Source organism: Phalacrocorax aristotelis, chromosome 6 (assembly GCF_949628215.1).
Source record: "Phalacrocorax aristotelis chromosome 6, bGulAri2.1, whole genome shotgun sequence".
NCBI lineage: Eukaryota > Metazoa > Chordata > Aves > Suliformes > Phalacrocoracidae > Phalacrocorax > Phalacrocorax aristotelis.
In genome coordinates this window covers 5552345-5574112 of record NC_134281.1, presented here as the reverse complement: position 1 = coordinate 5574112, position 21768 = coordinate 5552345, and the positions used below count along the sequence as shown (strand labels likewise).

Here is a 21768-nt window from a genome sequence, read left to right as displayed (position 1 = left end):
TTAATTGATAATTTTGTCTCTCTTGTTCAGCCGTAGTCGCTTTTGCTCCAAGCAGCAGTGGCAGCAGCTATATTGGTTCCAGTAGAGCTCTGCTGAAAACAATAAGCATCAAACCCCCAAAGGCCATCTGCCTTTCTGCGAGGGTCACACCCTACTGCCCCAGAGTCAAGGGGATATTGAATGCTTGCGAGACGTCAAGAGCAGCCTCAGTCCCGTGGCACCTCCTTTGCAACACAAGGACCCCAAATGCTTCAGACACTCTGCAATACAATCCTGAACCGTGTTGTAAAAAGCAATGATAGATATTTTCCTAGAGCAAAGGTCTTCCTTTCATATATATATATACACTTCTCCTTGCTCAGACTTATCTACTACCTAGCTTGTGAGAACAAAATCCATAAAGGCTTGGCATGGCAGACTCTTGAAGTTGTTTGAAGACACAACCACTGCACCCCTGTCAAGAGGGAGTTACAGCTCAGTTTTATAGTCGACTCTCCCCTCAACTGGCTGATGACAGAGCAGCCTCTCTACGCTCGGCATCTGGGATTTTACAGCCGCTGTATATAAATGGGATTTTCATGACAAACAACCCTGTATTCAGTTTCCTTGTATATCTAAAAGTGAGAATGATCTCTTAAAGCTCTGCTGGGAAGGAGTATTAATGAAGACAAAGAGTATTTCAGGCTATTTCCCCCAGGAGCATTATCACAATGACAATATAATGACTTTGTCCTACGCAAGTACTTTAAGTCCACATCCTCCTCCTGAAGCAGCTCTTCAGGACCCCCCTATACGCACACTCCACGCGACAGCCCTCACAGCCCCCTCCCCACAGCCGGCATCCCACCATTCCACAACTGCCTGAAGAGGATGGGATCTGCCATCAGCTCAGAGAGCTTTCTCCAGTCTCTCATGTCATAAGCCCTCCCTGGAGATGTTTGCTTTTGTCTAAATATTATAAACCACAGTACGACGAAGACTTAAAAAACCCTGTTGCCTTTTCACTTTGCACAGCGTCTGTCTCCTCTCACCCTACCTCGCGGCTCATGCAAATGTCAGAGTGAGAACAGTTTTTACATCTCCTCGGGTCGCCCCAGAGTGATATAAGCAAAGGTAAACAAACTACTGAAGTCTGGGTATTTTTACTTCAGATGGGATGTAAATCAGTGGATGAAAGCTAGGAATAAACTGGCAATACGAGGGCAGCTTACTGAAGTTTCCTCCCCCAGCTCAGTGTTCTCTCAGTGTGATACAGCTGACATAACCCTACACGAAAGAAAAAAAGAAAAACCCCAACCCAAAGAGATATAAGTATTTCCCTCAAAGTTAGAGACACTCTTCCTTCAAGGTATTTGGCCAACTCTTACAGAAAGAGAAAAGCGCTCCTCTACTGAAGGCAGAAATCTTCACCTGTAAGAACCTAGGAGGAGACGGGACACCACCCCGAGTGCTCAGGATGGGCACAGGCTGCGTGTGGGACGCCCCAGCGAGGAGACCAGACACCACCAGGAGTGCTCGGGACGGACACAAGGCTCACACGGGACCAGCGCTTGCGATACAGAGGGCGTTCAGTTCCTTCACACATACGCCACACGCACACACCACTTCTCAAACAACCACCAGGCCAAGAGCTTCATCCCAGGGCTCATATCGGAAAATGACTGGTCCTGCGCAGAGCTGAAAGCCCCTGTGAAGATGGGTTTTTAAGAGCAGCAGCTCCAGCTGCCACTTAATTGTCTGACCAGTGGGTGCCCCAAACCCACAACCTCCTCATGCCATTATCTCCTGGCAGAAAGATGTTACGTGCTCCCACTCTTCCCTCCCTGCCTCTTTGTTTAAAGCTTTCTGGCTGCTGGTGAGGAAATGAGTCTGCCTTGCTCTACCTTTCTCTCCATCACCTTGCTGTCTGTGAGGACTGGTGAGAAAATGTTTCAGCTGCTCTTACACTTCCACAGCATCCATTTCCTGAGGCCCTTATGGAAAAAAAAAAGGCTGTCTCCCATCTCCTGATGATGATAGCTTTATCATATAATAGCACAAAGCAGGAATGATCCCGTAAAGCTGTTCCCAGTACCCAAAGGTATCTGAATAGCAGCAGCAAGGCAGAGATCATGCTCGTTGCGTACACCCACCCATGGGCAAAGCCCAAACAGCAACCAAGGGACCAGCAAAGCCTGTCTACTAAAGAGCATATCATTACTTTAACCTGCCATGAGTAGTTGTACGGCTTTTCTGATTTTCTGCATGTGCATTGTATTTTTTTATATTTTATTTTAAGTTAAAACCTGCTGAAATTCAATGCTCCAGACAGAGCAGTGCCAAGGAAAAGGAGCCTCTGGTCCCCAAGAGCGACTTTTCTCAGTGCTGGCTTGACACATAAAATCTGTTTCTTCAATTATGTCTTCCCTCTTACCTATTTTAGATGTGATGGTGTGAAAACATAGTAAAAGCTCATAGCAAAAACATTCAAGGAAGCTGAGAAAGTATTCTTCAGACCAAATTTGGAGGCCTTGGCTCACGAATGCATTAATACCAGGAGGATAGCTGCTTGCAGACCCCAGCTCTGCCCCTGCACCACGCCAGTGAGTGCAGGCTCTCCTGCCGTCCCAAAGTACCAGCATCTCCATCTCCAGCAGCGTAAGAACCGCCCTGTTCGACAAAAACACAGTAACTGCGACACAAAACTCCAGGTACAAAATCCACTCTGCTCTGTTAACACTCTGCATCCGATGGGGTACCAGTGTTTCACAGGAAGAGTTTGTGGTACACGCGCTTGCGGCCCGCACAAACTCAGCACTTCGTCGAGCTACGTGACACCTCCGCTGTGCCACTTCTCGTTCAAAACGTATCTTTAAGCATCCATAGTATAAACTAAGACATTAATTCTAAGCATCAAAAACTCTACTAGACCAAGCCTAAGCGTTGCAGATCAAAGCTCTGCTCAGGACTTAAGAGTTCACCACTTCCAAACAGCAAAAGCTTTTCTTGTTAAGCAATTCATCGGAATAACGGATATTACTTGTATGACAGATTACTTGAAAAACTGTCCCAAGCAATCATTACAGGCATAGCAAAGTCAGGGCTTGTTCTACTACCACAACAAAAATTCTGTACTTGGTTTCATAAACATAAAGCAATGAAAAATACCACTAATTCGGCCAGGATAAGAGTCTACAATAAAGCCCTTGTTTTAGGTGTGAGAAGATTTTTGTACTTACAAGGCATGAAATGCCCCCTTCTCCTGGTGACGAGAAATGCCCCTTGATGCCCCATCTCCTCCAGGACATAGCCAAAGTGGAAATAATTTTCAAAACTAATATGTACACCAAGTAACATGGTTAACATCATCCAATGAATTTAGATCCACCTACACGGTATAAATATATCTAGATAAACTGTCACCTTCAGCAGAATTCATTAAAATAATGTTGTATCTTCCTTGTTAAATGTTATTTTTTTAATTGAAATTTAATCTTACTGTATTATTTGGTAGATTTTTAATTGACATTTGTAGTAATTAATTGGTAAGCATTACAGCTTTGTCTGAAGAATTTAAAACTAAATTTGACATCGAGATTGGCCAGCCACTGCTGTGAGGTGCCTGCTGGGAGCATTTCATCATCCTCCCAGCCCCTCCTGCTGATCAGAGGTGGGAGATGATGGTCTCTTTCTTACAGTCATGAATTACATTACTAATGTATTCCATTACCACCACGCAAATGTCATGTTAATTCCTGATCATCATCAAGTCAGACAATGGTTTCCACGCTGGCACCCAGCCAATTAGCGGTGTGGAAAAATATTCCGCCAATTATATAACTTGAATTAGGTTAAGGACTCAAGAGAAAGCAAAATAAATGCTTTGAAAATACTTCTGAGATAAAATATAAGTTGACACTGTCTTCATGTGCTATAGCCGATGTTATACAATCTGATAGGCAGCTGCCAACATTCATAACTGTTTATTAAATCTACCCTCTCTTTATGGTGGCAGCTAAGATCTGTATTTTTACCAATATTAGGTTCATTGTGTTATGAAAAAAGACCAAAATACTTAGGAGCATTCACACCAGCTTATAAAACATATTATGTAGTATATTAAATTGTTAAAATTACTTCTCTCCTCCCCCCGCTGCCACAGAGAAAGTTCCACAGACAGAAAAGTTTCAGAAAAACAAAGTCTTTCTGTAGCCACTGATGCTTTAAGGAGCAAGGGAGATCCTGCGAGGACAGACGTGCCGTCTCCAGGCTGCTGCCGCCTCTCCCGCCGTGCAGCTCTGCCGGCGTCGCCGGCCCCAGCCCCTGGAGCTCTGCCCCATTCCCCCATCCCACCGGCACACGTCTGGGTCAGCACAGCCCGCCGACCTGGGGGAACCCACGGCCGTGGACAAACCCCTTCGGCTTTTGCTTCCTGGAGATTCTAAGAACCACCACGGGCAGATAAAGTCCTCTGCGTAACCAGGAGCCCGTCCACCAGAGGAGAGGACTGCAGCAGGAGCGGGGCATCCCTGCACGAAGAAGGTCACCACGAAGCCCGGTGGAAACGCCTCTGGCCATGCAGGGAGACGGCAGGTTTCTAACATTGCGTTAGCTTGGCACGCACAGCGCCGAGCCCCGCCGGCAGCGCGCTGTGCCAGCAACTCGCTGCACGACCAGGTCTTTAGTACCACCCCATTATTTTGATTTGTTCCGTTCTTAACTCAATTTATCGTACAAGCATGGTTATCTCCAATTTAAAAATGTACACAGCTCCAGTTCCTCGACTTCAAAAATTTATAACGATGAGCAATTTGTTAAAACCTTTTACCGTATCTTTCTGTCTCATTTTCCTAGGTGCTGCAATGAGGCAATTCACTGTTCTGGCTGCTTACCCTAGATGACCTTTGCCTGCCATAAAATGGTATACAACTAAACGCTCTGCTTTAAATAAAACCCTTGCCTCTTCGAAAGGCCCTACGTATTCAGTCAACACAATCAGCAGAACCACATTTGGTTACTCAATAAGCTGGAAACTTCTAAAACGCGTACAGCAGTGAATGAATTCCTGCCATCACCAGGGACACTCAAGTGGGGAACAAGAGAGACCGCCAAGAAGTGGCTCTTGCTGCAGCCGGAGAAAGGATCACTCCTTTAAGCTGAACTCTCAAGGAAAACGAGAACAAAAACTGAATTAGCTCAACACGTACCCTCTGCAGTCAGCACATTGCTAGGCAACTTACCATCTCTTGACAGAATTATGGTGGAGGGCTGGTCGTACATCAGGGTTAAGATGAACACAAGCACCGGTTTTGGCCAACTGCTCCTTTCCAGTGGGACTGCTCAACGCTTGGTCATTTCCCATTGTTATTTTGCAATATTTTCTAGGCACCTACAGGGTCTAACGCATTCAGGAGGTATTTTAAAGCTATTATGTGACATGAAAATTTTAAGATAACTGGAAGTAAGTGAATCTAAGGAACAGCACAAATCTTTTCCTTTGTTCAAGCCAGCATTTGGAGAGAGTTAACAATCCTTCTTTTTGGTGCTTTTATTTTTTAATACTGAAGCTATCCAGAGGGCATACTGCTCAAACACTTTGCCTTTATTCCAGACGCCGGTTGGCCACAGCTCCACACCTCCGTACCTCAACCTGGTATGTCAAGGAGATGCTTCAAAACACCCTGGTCCTTCCATCTGCCACCACTGGACCAGACATAAAGTCCCGTTACAGGCAGTGCCATGGGGCTATCACAATACCCCCTGTTGTCCCACCTAACCTATCCCAGTCTTAGCTGGGCCTTGATCTTTAATAGTGACTTGGACAGTACAATTAGGAGTCCAGGCATTATTTTCAGTTATTAAAGAAATATTAAGCAAATGCACAGACTGCTCAAAATAGAGACATGTACCTTGCATATAACCCCAAGTTTTCAATGCATATTTCATAGGCACAAAGAAACAATTAGCTAACCACCGTGATTAAAAGCAATTGATTCATATGTGATAGAGCGGTGAGAAATTTTTGCATCACTGGAGAAGCTGGAATTGGTCCCTGTTTGGGGATCTCAGTCATATCAGCGAGGCTGGTAATTCAGACATGAAGGAAATGGTAAGAATCTCTCCTGCATGCACACTTTGAGCTGCCATATGGGTTTATTCAACTGTTTACTACACCAGTCGGTAAAAACTGAACAGCTATTATAATCTTTACTAAATGACATGGTAATTATGCTACCTCTGGAAAAAAAAAAAAAGAAAAAATAGAAACTTTTAAAAAAAAAAAATCACAATTCACTGATGTGTGAATTTCTCCGGTTTTATAATCTTTGAATTGAAATGCACTTTCTAACACGCAGAGGGGTATTAAATATATAATAGAAACCTGAATTTATTTTAAAAAACAACTTATGCTCCCATTTCCTACTCAATTTAATTATGCAGATCTCTTAGTTTTGAAAGATTTCTTACATAGACCTTCCAATTTCCTGCAAAATCAGATGATTCTTGTTTTCCCAACCCCTTCTGATTAATGAAGAAATATTGCCTCTCCTCTTCCCCCAGTTAATAAGCGAGGCAATCAGGAGCAGGCAGGCAAGAAGAGAGGACACGGGAAGGCTCCCCATGCCCAGCTGCTGGGGGACAGGGACAGCCGGGGAAGGCACTGCCACCACTCGTTTGGCACAAACGGGACCAACAGGCTTCTCGGCTGGCTAACGCCGCAGGGAAATGGCAACTGCAACTTAACAGAGAAGGGGTCGCCCCACACCACCCTCTCGAGCTTGACCAAGTGCACCCTGGCCAAAATTGGCCATCAAATTTTCTCTGACCCTGTGCCCCTCCAGGCCACGCAGGGCAGCACCAACGCCACGCTGAATCGGGCAAGCGCAAGCGAAGAGACAGCTCTCCTGTGTACCGGTGACACCATTTTGTCACTGGGATGCAAGTGAAGCAAGCGGTGGAGCTAATTATTTTTTGGCAATGGTTCCTTTGAGAGTCCGTCACCTGACACACGATGGAGAGGAGACCTCTCCGTATTCAGATTTAATCGCTAACACAAATTGCCCACATAAGCATGTTTAAACCCTGCCTATCTGCAAGGCTTCAGTTTTGGGCAGGAGCTTCACTGAACTCCAGTTTCAGCACCAAAGACTTCATAGCTCATAGGATTTGAGGAGTTGGAGAGAAGAAAGGAAGGAAAGGAGTATTTATTTTTCTCAAATGGTAATATTTGTTATCACTGCTATTTCATTACAAGGAAGGTGATGATTCTTTTTTAAAGAATAGTGGTGACTTGCTTTTAAGCACAGACAGTAAAAAAAGGAAAAAAGAAAGAAACCCAAACCCCCACCAAATTAGAAAGGGGAGAAAAGGGTGAGGGAAAAAGACATTGTAAGAAAGAATAAGTGAGAGTTACTGCAAACCCAGGTTTGACAACTCACCAGTTTTACTTGCAGGCATCACACATATCCACTTATGACTCAGGGCAAACAGGGGAAAGGATCGAAACCCTTATCATGGCAAATGTGTCTGGAAGCCGGAGTCACTCAGCAAAAATGTTCTCAGGAGACTGAAAGACAAAAACATGTTTTAAAACTTCACTCAGTTAGAATCGTATCAAAGCCTACCATTTTCCTTTGAAAATAAAAGGTGGTTATAAACGCTGGAGGTGAAGGGAGCATTACAGGAGTATTTCTACATATCAAACATTACCACACAGCAGACTTTATTTGGCTTTAAATAAAACTGAAACTTACAATATTAAGAAACATTTTTTAAGACACACTTATTTCGCATTTGCAATGTGCTCCTCCGACAGGCAAGCTTATGTTCCTTCTAAATACCAAAACGTGTCACAATCCAAATCCATATTCTGCTCAAAAACACAGCACTGTGCACAAAATCCAGATACTTTAACCTACTTTGCATTATCAAAATATAAGTCTTTGCATTTCTGAAATATTTACTCTCTGCCTTCGCTCACTGTATCCTGATAAAACCTTAACAAAATGTAGCATCTCTTGTTAGCAATAATCTTCCCTCTGAGATAAGGAGGAATATATACACATATAAAAACTATTTGATGTTCAGGGTGAAAAGGCAAAATTTGCAAACATCAGTTAAGAAATACCAATTAGTAGGTTTTTTTTCCCCAGCTATTAGTAACACAGATTGAGTTTAAGCTTAGCTCAGAGGAAGCTGCTCACTGTACAAATGAAACATCCATTTTACTAATAAGGGTATTTTAAAACAAGATGTGTAATTTCTTCGCTGGCAAAGTATCCACACCGAGTAAAAACTCCTATTCAGAAATAAGAACAGAAGTGTTCCTGGGGCTGTGGTGCACGAATATTGCACCCATGATTTAAAGAGCAGCTCCGGCGCCTGCCCAAGTTGGAACAGAGCACTCGCTGCCTGACAGACGCACCAACACCCGGGAGAGCCTCTGCTCCCTGGACCACTCTGCAACAGGGACCGGCAGCAATAAACCCCAGAGGAGAAAAGCTTTGCAACACATTAAAATGTCCTGAGGGACTGGGGTAGGAAGAAATGTGATGGCAAAAATAACGGGTGGTGCTTCTGACCTCTTCATTCCCCAGTCCTCTCCCTCCATAGCATCCCCAATGCAGCGGCTGCTCCCAGCCTTTCCACATCTACCAGCACTTTGGCAAGAGCCGCTACCTTCAAATTAACCTCGTGGAGTTAATTATTTTGGCAGCCTACTGCTCCTGAGGAACATCTGGAAGTTTCTGTCTTAGCAACAACTGTATGAAATTTCATAAGACAAAACCCAGGTACTTCTCTGGCCCTAGGGCTTTCTCCCATTCTTTGCTGAATGCAATGCAACGGCTCAAAGAAGATCCCAAGAGTTCAGAAATCTAAATATAGGGATTATGCGATCCTATTATAAAACTGTGCTAGACAATAAAAATAGATCCAAAAGGGGTTTTTAATCAGCATTTATGTTAACCATGACTCCTTGCTCAGAGACTCTGAAATACCTCCAAACCAAGTGACCCGCGTCTTGCATCAGTTGCATTTTATTCATGAGGAGCAGAGCACTTGAGAGAAGCAGCTGAGCAGTGTCGGAAACACACATCCGAGGCTCGCTTTATTGCTGCGTTTGATGACAGATATGCAGATGGGTATGTAGCCGAGCACAAAGCTGCGTCTACACGTGCTGGGGCAAGATTTCTCCAGCTGACCTGCTGCACCACAGTACTCAAATGCTTAGTAATCTTTATGCTTAAGTCTGTAGAACAGGAAAGCATCATTAGCCCTGTTTAGGAGATGAGGAATTGAGGCTCATTTTGGCTAATGCTCGCTCAAAAGATTTCATGTTCTTCTAAGACTTCTGAGGCAAATGACTTGTCTAAATAATATATTTGGTCTGCAGCAGACGAGGGCTACAGTGTACAGAAGCACTGTCCTCACCTCCAGATCACTCTTCTCACCCCTCCCCAAGCATAAGGAATACTTTAGCATCTATGTACTAACAAGCAGATTTGAAAGCTGCGAGAACTTCTACACAAGGAACAAGAAACAGTGTTGGGAGTAGGTACAGACATCCCATCCCAGCCTGAACTCTGACGGTGCACCTGGAAAAACAGATGTTTCTTATGCCATCAAAAACTGACCTCACCAAAAAGCATCTCTTCAGCCACATTTCCCAAGGGATTACAAGGCTTACGTGAGGACCATGGACCTTCTGTGCCCAGCCCCACCTGCATCTTTTGAATCCCTTGGGATTAACAGGAGCAGAGAGCTCCCAAAGACATTAATTTTTATGGCACTAAGTCTGGGGCTTGCACCACTGGAGGCCTCCAAAACCATTTGATCAGCTGTCTCCGACAGCCAGCTGGCTCACCACCACCCCACCGGCTCCAGGCTGAGCCCTGCCAGGAGGAGAGTCCAGTGTGGCCCGGAGGCAGCTCAGGCACCTCCATGGACCTCAACACTGGAGAGCCTGTGGAAACCACACGTAGCGCTGAGGGGAAGGGTGGAGGAGGGAGAGTAACAGATAATAGATCGGTTCTGATAAACTGAAGCCTTTAATGATCTACCCACGCGCTTGAGTTCGATCTGGCATTGACGAATGGAAGCTTTTAATGATGCGCCCACGCATTTGAATTGGACACTCCTCTTCTACAACTTTCACAAAAATAGCCTACAGCGAAACTCTAATAACGCTGCAACTTGAGCAAAACTCTTGACCATTCTTTGACAAAACTTCTCCCCCAACAGATTCTTTGATGCGACCTCCAATGCAGACCTCCAACACAGACCTCCTCCTGCGCTGCCTTGCTCCCATCCAGATTCTCCGAAGGCTGCAGCCAAATAAGGGGCAGTAAGATGCAGCAGCTTTAGCATAACTGAAGTACAAAGTCAATCAAACCTTGAAACAGGAATCTGGGCTTCATTAATTCCAGCAATCACAACGTTTCTATTATCACTGTATTAATCAGAATAGGAAACCTATTAATCTGCCCCCAACAAAAATTAATCTTCGTAATACTGAACAGATTTGAAAGACAAGTTTTAATATTTCACTACTGAAATCTCAAAGGCAGAGGCACACAGCCAAGATGATCTGGTGAACCACAATGGACTTCATCTCATGAGCATGAGGTCAGCCCTACCACCCTCACCTTTCCCTAACGTTTCCAGCCCTCTTCATGGACCTCCACCCCAGGGTCCAGCTGCTCCCAGGGCTCTTGAAGCAACCCGAGAGCATCGTTTCATACATCAAACTGCAAAACCGGCTGCAGCACTTGATGCAATTAAAGGGTTGTCAAGAGTTTATGCTGTGACCTAAGCAGCGCATCACATCCAGCGGTGCTTGGGTGACACAGGCTGGAAACGCCACCCCACGCAAAGGGCTGCGGGGGTTCAAGTGAGCTTTCTGCAACAAACCTGATGGGTGGCAGATACCTGACCATGTGTTCAGAGGAATGAGAAGAGGTGCAGTGGGTGACAAAGGCAAGCGGCTGCAAAACAAGAAAGTATCTGAAATTCCCGTTCTCCACCAGAGTGGATCTGGCACAGGGTACCTGCGCCTGGCCCTCATCAGTGCAGCGAACCCCCTCCAAGCCATGGCAGTGAGCTGCAGAACACCCCGCTGCTACCAGATGTGGCATCTAACAGAGCCCTGTCTCAAGGAGAAAATGGGTGGCAGAGGAACAGCCCTTACGAAACGATGGCAAGGAGCGAGACAAAACGGGAAGTGGCTGAGGAAATAACAAGAAGTGACAAATGTGACTGAAAGAGGAAAACGACCCAAAGCATCTCCAGGTCCCCATGCCCTGCCTGGGTGAGTGACACGGATGAACACAGGGCTGCGGTTCTGCTGATGCCCTTCCATCGCTGCCCTGCGGTGGCAATGGCTGACGGACACGTTGTTTTGTAACTTGGCCAGATTTTCAGTAAAGCAGCTTTCACCACCATTTACATACATACGCACGTAGACACACATACACCTTGGGACTGTATTTGGCACAATACCTTTCAAAGCCTGATCAAAGGCAGAAAGTCAATCATCTTATGCACCACTTGCATTCGGCTGTTTACTGACTCCAATGAAACTACAAAATACTGCTTTAACTACTGATTTCTCAAAGCCATGTTGCACAAAAGAAACCAGGTTCAACTTGTACATCAGTGCCTAAGAGACCGCTCCAAAACAGACAACTGTATGAAAAGTTGTGCCCATGTATACATATATACAAAACTGTTTTTAAGTGACTGTTTTAAATTAGAATAAATCTGTGTTCCACCAATTAAGCTTTGAATGCACCGTTCACCATTTTAAACAAGCAGCATAATAAATGCAAAAATCCAAATATTTTAGAGAAAATACTTGGAGAGTTGAGACATTAATTTTGCCATATACAATCTGTTTCACAGGGATTTAAAAAGTGTTATTGCCACCCTGGGTACATTGGAATAAAGATGAAATGCCACCCTTTTCTATTTACATATTAAAAAATACGTGCCTTCTTGATACAGACGACCCAGCTTGCAGATACATAACTCTGTTAAACACAATACAGCCTGTTTACAAAATGCAAAGCCCCAAACTAGATGCACCCTTGCAAGAATTACTGCACTCTAACAGGTTCTAAGTGGAAATTAAACGTACTGCTGTTTTGTTTATCCTCCCTTCCAGCAAGCGTCCTGGGGGAGGAGGGCTGGAGCAGCTGCAGCTCCCCAAAGTCCTGCCTAAGGATGGAGCTGTTTACCAGCCACCACCACCAGCAGCAAAATAAGAGAAATACCAGCCTGGACAGCATTGGGATCTCAGGATCTCTCAGGACGTCCAGGTTAAAAAGAAAAATAAAAAGACATCATATCCCACCCCCCCAAAAAAACCAAAAACAAACCCAAAACCCAATCAAACAACCCCCCCAAAAGAAAGCCACCCTTATTCTTATTTCTACCTCATATAACTGCATTTGATAGTATCTTGAGATGCTCAGCAATTTCCTAAAATCTTTCAATACAGAGACAATTCTTCCAAAATAAGTAACCTTTTTCTTTCTTTTATTTTTTGTTATTTTTTTTTCCTTTTTTTCTTTTTTTTTTTCTTTTTTTCTTCTTTAAATAGATTGCCATTAGAAACACATGTCCAAAGCATCCTTAAAAAGACCACGAAGGCTGCTTGCAGGGTGAATTTCACTGCACCGAGAGGTAACATTTGTTCTCCCCTTTCAGCTGGGATCCACCTCAACTTTTTGATGTTGGTGGAGCTTTTATTTGCAAATAGAGCCGAGCTGCTTGGGACGGAGGGCTCCTCCAGAGCATGCCATGTGGCCTGCACAGATGTTCCTTTTATTCCCACGTCCCATAAGGCTCTGTGCCTCGCTGGTGTTAAACAGATTACACAAGTAGAACACTTGATTTCGCATGTCCCCCTTTTTTTCCAACAGTTGTCTAATTTACTCAACTCATTTTGCACCCCCTTCCCCCTCCCAGTCGCTACAGAAAACACAGAAAAATGAGGCAGAAGCAAGGAAGCTTCTCCTCCAAGACCAGAATTTGCAGAAACGCTCAGTGTCTGTGAACAAAGCAGAAATCCAGGAGAAAAAAGCTCTTATTTGGACAGTAAAGTAACCAGCTCGTTAGATGCCAGTTTCTTCTAAAAAAGCTCATCATATCCCAGTAATACCATCGCTACAAGTATCATAATCTGTCACTTCTATTTAGATGTACAAATGAGAGCTGAACTTTTAAAAAACAAAAAAAAAAAACAAAAAAAAAAACCCCCACAAAACAGAAAAGCCTAACATTAAAAAAAAACCAACCAAAAAAAAACCCTAACACCAATTATGGCTGCTAAGCATTCGAAAATCCTTGAAAATCTGGCATTCAGCTCGGTCACAAAGAAGGGGCTTAATTTCTCGGCTGTCAGGCATCCCAATCAACAATTGAAGTCAATGGGATCTACACACTACCTTATTTAAAAATAAAAAATTTAAAAAAAGACAGAGCCCAAGAGGCCCATTAAGCAACTTCAGCTACAAGGAGACAACCTTACTGCAGAAGACAGCAGCTATACGCAGCTTTGTGCATCAGCCACTTTGCTCTCATCCTTAATTTGATTAATCATTTCGGCATTATCCCCAATTAGAAAAGTGTCTAACAGGAAAAATAATAATAATAGAAAAAGGGGGGGGTTAAGACTAAGACACGGCAGAAAACGGCAGCTACTGAACATGCAACTACTTGGGACTTCTGGCATTTGCCAAGGACACAAAATTAAAGCTAAAAATTGTGGGCAAATACAAAGGCATTGGTGTTTCATCCAGACTGCGGATTTTGAATTTTTTTTTTTTTTTTTTTTTTTTTTTAATAAACTGAAACCGAATTCCAGATGTTGAAAGTTGGGAAGTAAAAACTGCTTTAGCTGTAAAAACACCGAAAGGTGAGACAAAAAATTCTGCTGAAATATAATGATTCTTAGGGATGAAAGCGAAGCCCATGCACCCCCGCCCCAGGAACGGGGTGGGACAGCATTTTTCCCCTTTGTGTGCCAAACCAGGTAGCGGCACGGGGGTTTGCCTGGAGTTTCCTTTTAATAAGGGACAGAGCAGAGCAGAAATTCCTGGGGACTCTCTCAGGAGGGAGGGGAGCGCACATTCCCTGCACTTCCGATGCCGTGGCACCCACGCCCTGCAGCCCTGCAACCCGCGGTCGGGACCCGGTAACGTCACCGGTGCGATAGCACGGGGGGGACTCGCGGGTGCAACCGACACAAACTAGCACATCCGAAAAAGATGTGCAAACCACCGTTTTCCTTCACCAGAGAGTCCAAATCATCCCTGACACGGCAGAGCCACGTGTGAGGCTCCAGGATGCGCTTCAGCACCCGAGTACAATCCGAATTTGGACTGGCGCAACTGGTTCTTGTTTTTATGTATAGGTTCAATCACCACCAACACGCCGGGCTTTTGAAAGCAGAATTCAGGGCGGTATTTTGAGATCACTGGTTTCACTCCTGTTTATTTGCATCGTAGCATCCCCAACACTGCAGATGAGCATACGAAATCACAGAGCATCCTGCAGCATCCCACCAACTCCATCCCAGGAAGGCACTCGGTTTCACCCTAAAATTCAAGGACAGCGGCAAATGTTTGGATTTTGATAAGAGGAGGAATATTCATCAGCATACTTCACTAGTGATGTAGTCAAAACTTGCAAAGTTAGTCACAGAAATATGACTGGACTTGTCTGCTACCACAAAACAAAGTACTGTCTAGCGGTTAAAATCGGAGGACATGATTCAGGAATGCAAGCCTTTTCAAAGAAGAACTAAAACACATGGTTAAGTGCTGCTGAAGTCAATAGGCTGATTCAGAGACCAGCTTTTGGAGCGATGGATAATACTCCCCACATTGCCATATGGCTCTCAGTCAAACTTCCTAGAAGCATTTGCTAATACCGGGTTCCACCACAGCTTTTGGGAGGCCTGCTTTGCTTTTTTTCTTTTTTTTTTTCCTCCCTTTCTTTTTTTAAACCTACGTCTGGGGTGATTTTCACCCACTCTGAAGATCCTCTGGGCTCTCACTGAGAGAGAATACCCAGCCCTGATTACTGCAGGGTGGTGCAGACTCATCCAATGATTAATATTCTCAAATGAAAGGTTATCTATAAATAATAAATAAATGCAAATCTATATTATATAATATATAAATATATAAAATAATAACTGCAGATATATAAATAAATGCAAATTTATTATAATCCAAACGCACTACTTTGTGGTGTTTAGTATAAGGTCCACAAGCCTGTTACAGCACCAAAATCCAGGGTGTGCACCTCGGCCGGCCGAGGGATCTCTGCAAACAACCCCAATCCCACCTCAGAAGTTCTGAACCCGCTGCCTTTACGACTTGCAAATATTTCATTTCTCCTGCCAGCCCCCCGCCATCCACCGCTACGCTACAATCTTACGTGGCAGGTTTGCTATTTCTTATCCTTCTAATCGACAGTGGGGGCAGAGAGCAGCCCCTTGCCGTGGCCTCCTGCGAAGCAGCGACACGAGCACGGCCGCCGAGGCCGACCCCCCAGGCAGGCAGCGCTGCCGCCCCACGCCCAGCAAACCGCATCCCCCCAGGTTTTCCTTATCTCCCAGGAACGCCGTCCAACAGCACCTCCTGCTCCCCAGCCATCCCCAGTCCTGCCAAGACAAACAAGCAGCAACCTAAACCTTTTAGCAAGATAAATGGCTACCTATCAGCATGCAAGCTAATGTTTGTAGCAACTCGGTTACAGTTTTTTATTTGTATTTATAGGATGGGAAAAGAAAGGGGGAAACCACTGGCAGAGCCACCCACTGACTTTTCACGCCCTCCCCAACCCACCCCACTGACATAATCCACTATTTTTGCACATTTCCTAACCTTCGCCAAGGTTGAAAAGTTATTCTTTACGTTTAGTCACAGAAAAGAAGAACTAAAACAAACGCCCAATGAATTCTTGTTGGCTTTTTGAAACACTTCATAGTACAGAAAAGGCGTAACATGATTTTTAAGCCGTTTGAAAATACCCTGTTGCTTCCTACAATTAAATAAACGCAATCGCAGCCTAAGTCAGCCCTCCCAGCCATCTTGTCTTTAAGGCAACGGGGAAAGAAGAGGTACTACAACCTACAGTAATTTTTCTGGCTATTAAAGTGTTTCTCCTTATTCAATATCTAAATTAAATCAAATGGAGTATACTAAGTAAGCCCATAAGACACAGCACATGATGCAAGAGTCTTAAAATCCTTATCTACTGAGCACTCCAGCTTAAAGGCTGATGTTTTATGTTCCCCTGCAGTGCATGGGGATCCTGCTGGCTTGGCCAGACTAGGAAAATAAGCTTCGAATGACCAAATGCAACTGCAACTTTAAAAGTAGGAACCAAACCAGACACAACAAACCACAGAGCAGCCGCCCCGGCCGGGCCTGAGCTCGCCCAGCACTGCAGTTCCCTCGCCGGCACGCTCCCTGCGCGGCGGCGGATTTTGCAGGGCTGCTGCTAAGATGCTCGCGAGTACAAACCTAGGAGTTGGGTCATTAATCACAAGATATTTAGCGCGAGATGCACAGGGTGAGGAAGGCAGAAAGCCGGCGCGTGCTGACGGAGTGACAGATGCACGGGGTTGTGCAAATTTGCTGAATTCCAAAGTTATGAATTCCTCGGAGTTTAAGCGATTCTTGAAATGCCGCTGAGCCAAAACCCACAGTCCCGTCTGGATGCTCTCCCCGCAGCTCCCAGCGCTGGGGCGAGAGGACGGCATGGTGTGGGGGAGCCCGCCCCGAAGCGCACCCACCGGCGCCGTGCAGAGGAGCAGGAAGGGTATTTTGGGTCATTTTCTGACCACGCTCTCCCCGGGCAGCCCTGCGGACGGCTCACGGGACAGTCACTCCCTGCATCGACCGCACATGGACCTGGGCAAGAAATGGGTGCTCCTTCACGCTCATGCACCCGTATCTGCATCCCAGGGCAAGCGAGAGGCATGGAGCACCAAGTATTGCAGAGCTTGTAAATGTCAGCTTCCTATAATATGCAAAGAAAACCAGGGTTCAAGACAAAATCCGTCATCTATCCTCAAAGTTTGGATGTGTTTCTCTCCTGAATATATGTAATTAAAGTATGATTATGATTGAAACATCAATTTATATGTCCTGTTAAAGGGACATTTACCCCAAAGAAGACTTAAGCAGCTCAAATGTCAAAATGTGAGTAAAACTACTGCTGATAGCAATGGCATACATTAATATTGGTAGATAATTAAGTCTGGTGGTATTCCCAGACTTTTATCGGAAGACCAAGGCTTTTTCACAAAATTTGTGTTACAAAATAATACCATTTACTTAAGTACTTAGCTCTACCAGATCCCTCAGTTTAGTAGTTATTGTTCAACTCATCTGCCCTACATTTAGCATACCTGGCCCATAGAAACAAACCACACATTGTACCTTATTTCCCCTGAAAAAAAAGCTCTGTAATTATCACCATATCTACTAAGTATATTTGCAGGTCAAATTTCAGATCTCTTCCTTTTTTTCCCCCTTTTTTTTTTTTGGTTTGGTTTTTTGTTTTTTTGGTTTGTTTTGTTTTTCCTTGTTACCTTTCAACTTGTAAGTGCCAGAAAAGTTTTGAAAATTAAACAAGTACCTCTCTGGGCAGGGAAATGCAAAAATCACATTTCCTCTGGACCAGACTTCACAGCTCAGAGAGAGAGAAGAGAGAGCCACGGGGCTGGAGCTGCGATGACAGAGCTGGGACACGCTCAAAACCACGCTGCATTCAAATAATGCAAAGCAAAGCACTGCCACCAGGGCAGCCGATCCACAGGTCACCCCAGCCCTGCAGACGTAACGCGACTATTTGTGGTGAAAAGATAAGGTGAATTGGAAATCATGGTTCTTGTTTAGTTTTCTAAAATCAACGTGAACTGGGTGCATCACGCTCCAGGAGGATCTGGAAAAGGCAAGTTAACATCGCTGAGGGTACAGGGGGTAAGCCTGGCCTTAGCCAGCATCCTTTGGCACGAAGGCGTTGCCTTCCATGAGCAGAGAAAGGATCAAACCACATTCTGAAAAGCTCCTCAGAGATGTACCAACAAGTAATATTACAATAATAGTGACTGTTTCACAGTAATAAGGGTTAAGGAGGACAGAGGGGGGGAAAATTAAAAAAAAAAAAGACACCAGCCCACAGTAGTAACTACAAAGCAATAATTTCAGGGCCCAAACCAATACAATTTTTTAAACATTAAAACAATTTCATAAAACAATACTACTACAAGCCTACCCAAAGCAGCGAGAAGCCGTTTTTACCATTTTAATCAAACACAAAGCTGATATGCTAACTTAAAGGATCAAGACAAAATAAGATATGTGGGCCGGCAATCTGAATGCCAAGTTTTACCCATGTGAATTCAGTTATAAATGCTTGGAAAATGTGATTCCTTAACTTAGAAATAGCAGCTGTAGCATTCAAAGGTACTCCAGTAATTACTGGAATGCTTGCTGAAAAACTAGACAGAAGCTAACATCTTACTTACATTAAATACACATTCACCACAAATTAAAAGAGCCACAGGAAAAAAAAAAAAAAAAAGAAAAAAAAAAAAAAAACAGAAAACAATCAGGCGAGCAGATGTTCCAAAAAGAACGAAAAAAAAACCATGACAAGAGAGGGCCAGATGCTGATTTCTGGTACTCGGCACAGTGCACCAAAGGTGCCCGGCACCACAAGCCTCCCCAAGTCACTGAAGCTCAACAGCCGAAGGGAGTCAGATTGTCACCTATACATCTGTAAGTGGTAATTTCATCCCAGATACTGCAATAACACGCTGCCTTCAAATCGCAGAAATGCTGCCTAGTCATCTGAGACAACAGTAAAACAAGCAGCAACGCCAAGTGTAGTTGTCTACTACTGCCTGAGGGACTCGTGGGTTTAGCAACCAGGCTGGCATAAGGATTATATTATCGAGGAGTGCCTTACATTGCTTTATTAAGTACCACTGAAATGTCTACTGCACTTGGTGCCTGCGAAATACTGTAAGAAACGCCAACCACCAACCAACAAACTACAAATGAAGCTACTTGACCAATCCAGGCTTATTATCAGCTGCTGTTCCCTGGAAATAAGAAACTGGTGACGTAGGAGAACCTCTTTGCAGTGAACATAAAGCCCCAGGACACACTGGTAGGAGCAGAAAAGTCTGCACCCAGCCTTTGAAGGAGGTACCCAAGGAGAAGTTATCTGCAAAATGTGCATCACACTCTCCTGGCTCTCTTCACACCTCCCCCTTCGCATCCCCGCTCCCATGCACCTTCGCGTCTATTCCCACACTTCTCTCGCTACCCACATCCTGAACATATTTATGTTGTAAATATCCATTTGGAAGCTTTTGGTATGCTTGTGGCACAGCGAAGGATGCTGCTTTGAGCTTCAGAAGACAGCCATCTCGCCATGACCCCTCTTTCCCTTTCCCAGCTGCACGGGAGGGGAAAAAATTACTTGGCCCTCACCCTTATCTTTTATCCGCTCGGAACCAGATTATTGCCTAATAAAACTTCACTGCAAAGCTATTAAAAATTAAAGAGATATTTCCCTTCCTACATAATGATTTGTCACAAGCCAGACCTAAATCAGGACTGATGAGGTTCGTGGTACCTTCCTTTTTCTTTCTTTTGTTTTTCGAATTTGGCAGAATTCTCACATTTCTCTGCAGCCCTTCTCACTCCTGACTGACACGAAATTTCTCCTTCAGTTCTCCAGACCTTACTTTTTCATCGAGATGAAGTAAGAGGTGAAAAGCAGCTGAGCCAGCAGAAATGTTCCCACTGTCCTTCAGAAAACATGCAGAAGAGTCCAAGTAGTTGGTATGATTCAGAACTAGTGGTAGAAAAAGGACAAACCAGATTACAGCAACACGGAGGACTCCATCCAAAACCTGCATCCAAAGAGACTCCTGCTAACATATGGTGGAAATGTGACTTTCTGCAAATATCCTCCGCGGAAGCCAATTCCTCTCTTCCACCCAAGCCACGTCCAATAGCTCTAGTAGAACGAGCTGTTACTTACATGTATTAGTCAGGATAGGCGTCAGCCATGATACAAATTTTAATCCATCTAGCTAATGAGGAATCTGCCATCTCGTTAACGTGCTCAGACCCTACAGAGAAATTAAAATCCACCTATTTAGGCTCTCGCTAACTGATGCGCTGCCCATCCTGGAGCGCGGTGGCTGCTTTTCCAAGCCATCATGTCCCGCGCTCCCTCCGCGGGGCCGGCACCGCTCCGCTCCACCAATACAAAGAGAAGTACCCGAAGGAGAATCGTACTGGAAAAACAGAACTTGGAAAGAATGCATTAGCAACTTCAATCCAAATATAAAATGCATTTAAAGGTCATAATTTGCATAACTACATCTCATGTTTTTTGTTGTGTGTTTTTTTTTTTTTTCTGTTTTTTTTCTTTTTTAAATTGCTTTATCCTGGAAGGTGCCGAGCGCTTCTGAGAATTGCTGAGTGCCTCTGCTTCTCAGTTAAAGTTTTAACAACTCTCAGGGCTGTTCAGTGCTTGGCAGGAGCAGCTCTGCAAAGCGTCCTAGGTCCACGTTAATAGGTACGTAGCATTTCTGGTACAAAAAAAAAAAACCTTTTCAAAAAGCAAACTAATGAGAGAAGGCCTACAGCCCCGAGAGTGCACAGCACTATTATCACACACTGACATGACTGGGCTGACATGGGAGTTTCACTTTCTTATAATGCGCTCTTGGTGGTGGATTCAGAAAAGCAGCAAGATGCAACCAGTCATAACAGGAAGAGCTCAAAAGGCCACAGGCACAAATTGCCCCAATGACAGTCATATTTTTTTTTAATCCTTTTGTTCACTTGGGTCAACAGCTGCCCCAATCTGCATCCAACAAGGATGCTCCACTGATCCCCAAAAAACTTCATCACCAAACCCATACCCAGTCCATGAAAAGTGTCGTATTTTCATTGAAAGGACTGTAACTGGAAGAGCAGCAGGGCGAAGGAGTGCCCTCTTCAACCAGAGTGAAAAGCAGGAGATGCTGGAACATTCAGCTCTTGCTTCCTGCACAAAATTAATTATAATGGCCAATCTGTGCTGCTGCTGCTTAGTCTGCTGGGGAAAAGATGAAATGGCTAAATAGATATCAAGGCAAAGGAAGGGCTTGTTGCAACATCTGAGCCTGCTGCAGAAGTGGGATTCTGCCTTCTCCTGAGCTACAAAAGGAAACTCTGGAGATGGCTGAAAACTGTGGCTACAAGCCTGCAGCTCCCCCAGCTTGTATAAACGTGTTTGCAAAGATCAGTGCGTCGGGTTCAGAGGCTGAACGCGGCTCTGTCACCATTAGCACCTGACCGATGACTGACACAAACCACACACCACCTACAAAGGCACTGCACAGACCCGAGCATGTGGGAAATGCGGGCTTTCCAAAACCCCTCTGCAACATCTTAGATGTTTTCCCACATTTCAATTGCAAAAAAAAAAAAAAAAAAATTTTGAAAAATAGATCAAGGTTGCAGCATCAGTGTTAAAAGGAATCTTTCATTTCCGTGTCATCCGCTTGCATTCCTTTTGAAAGTTAAGAAATATACTGTTTATTCTGGACTCGGCACAAGATCTTTCCACCAAAAGCAAGTTCCTCCTAGTGCTCTGCTGCAGACATTGTCAGCGGAAAAGGGACCCAGAGCGTCCGGGCTTGGTAAAAAGCAACGAGTATCACATTAGAGATGCTGTGTACGCAGCTTTTCAAGCTGC

The 21768-nt window shown here is 44.5% G+C and overlaps 1 protein-coding gene across 7 annotated transcripts in view; it reads right to left on the bottom strand.

Annotated features, from left to right (window-relative positions):
• The window catches only part of FOXP1 (forkhead box P1), a 390881-nt gene that overhangs the window by 336748 nt on the left and 32365 nt on the right, over nt 1-21768 (bottom strand). For all 7 annotated transcript variants that reach the window (XM_075095656.1, XM_075095655.1, XM_075095666.1 and 4 more), the window contains exon 2: nt 7419-7546. The gene's annotated coding sequence lies outside the window, so the exon portion shown is untranslated. The remainder of the gene's footprint in view (nt 1-7418; nt 7547-21768) is intronic.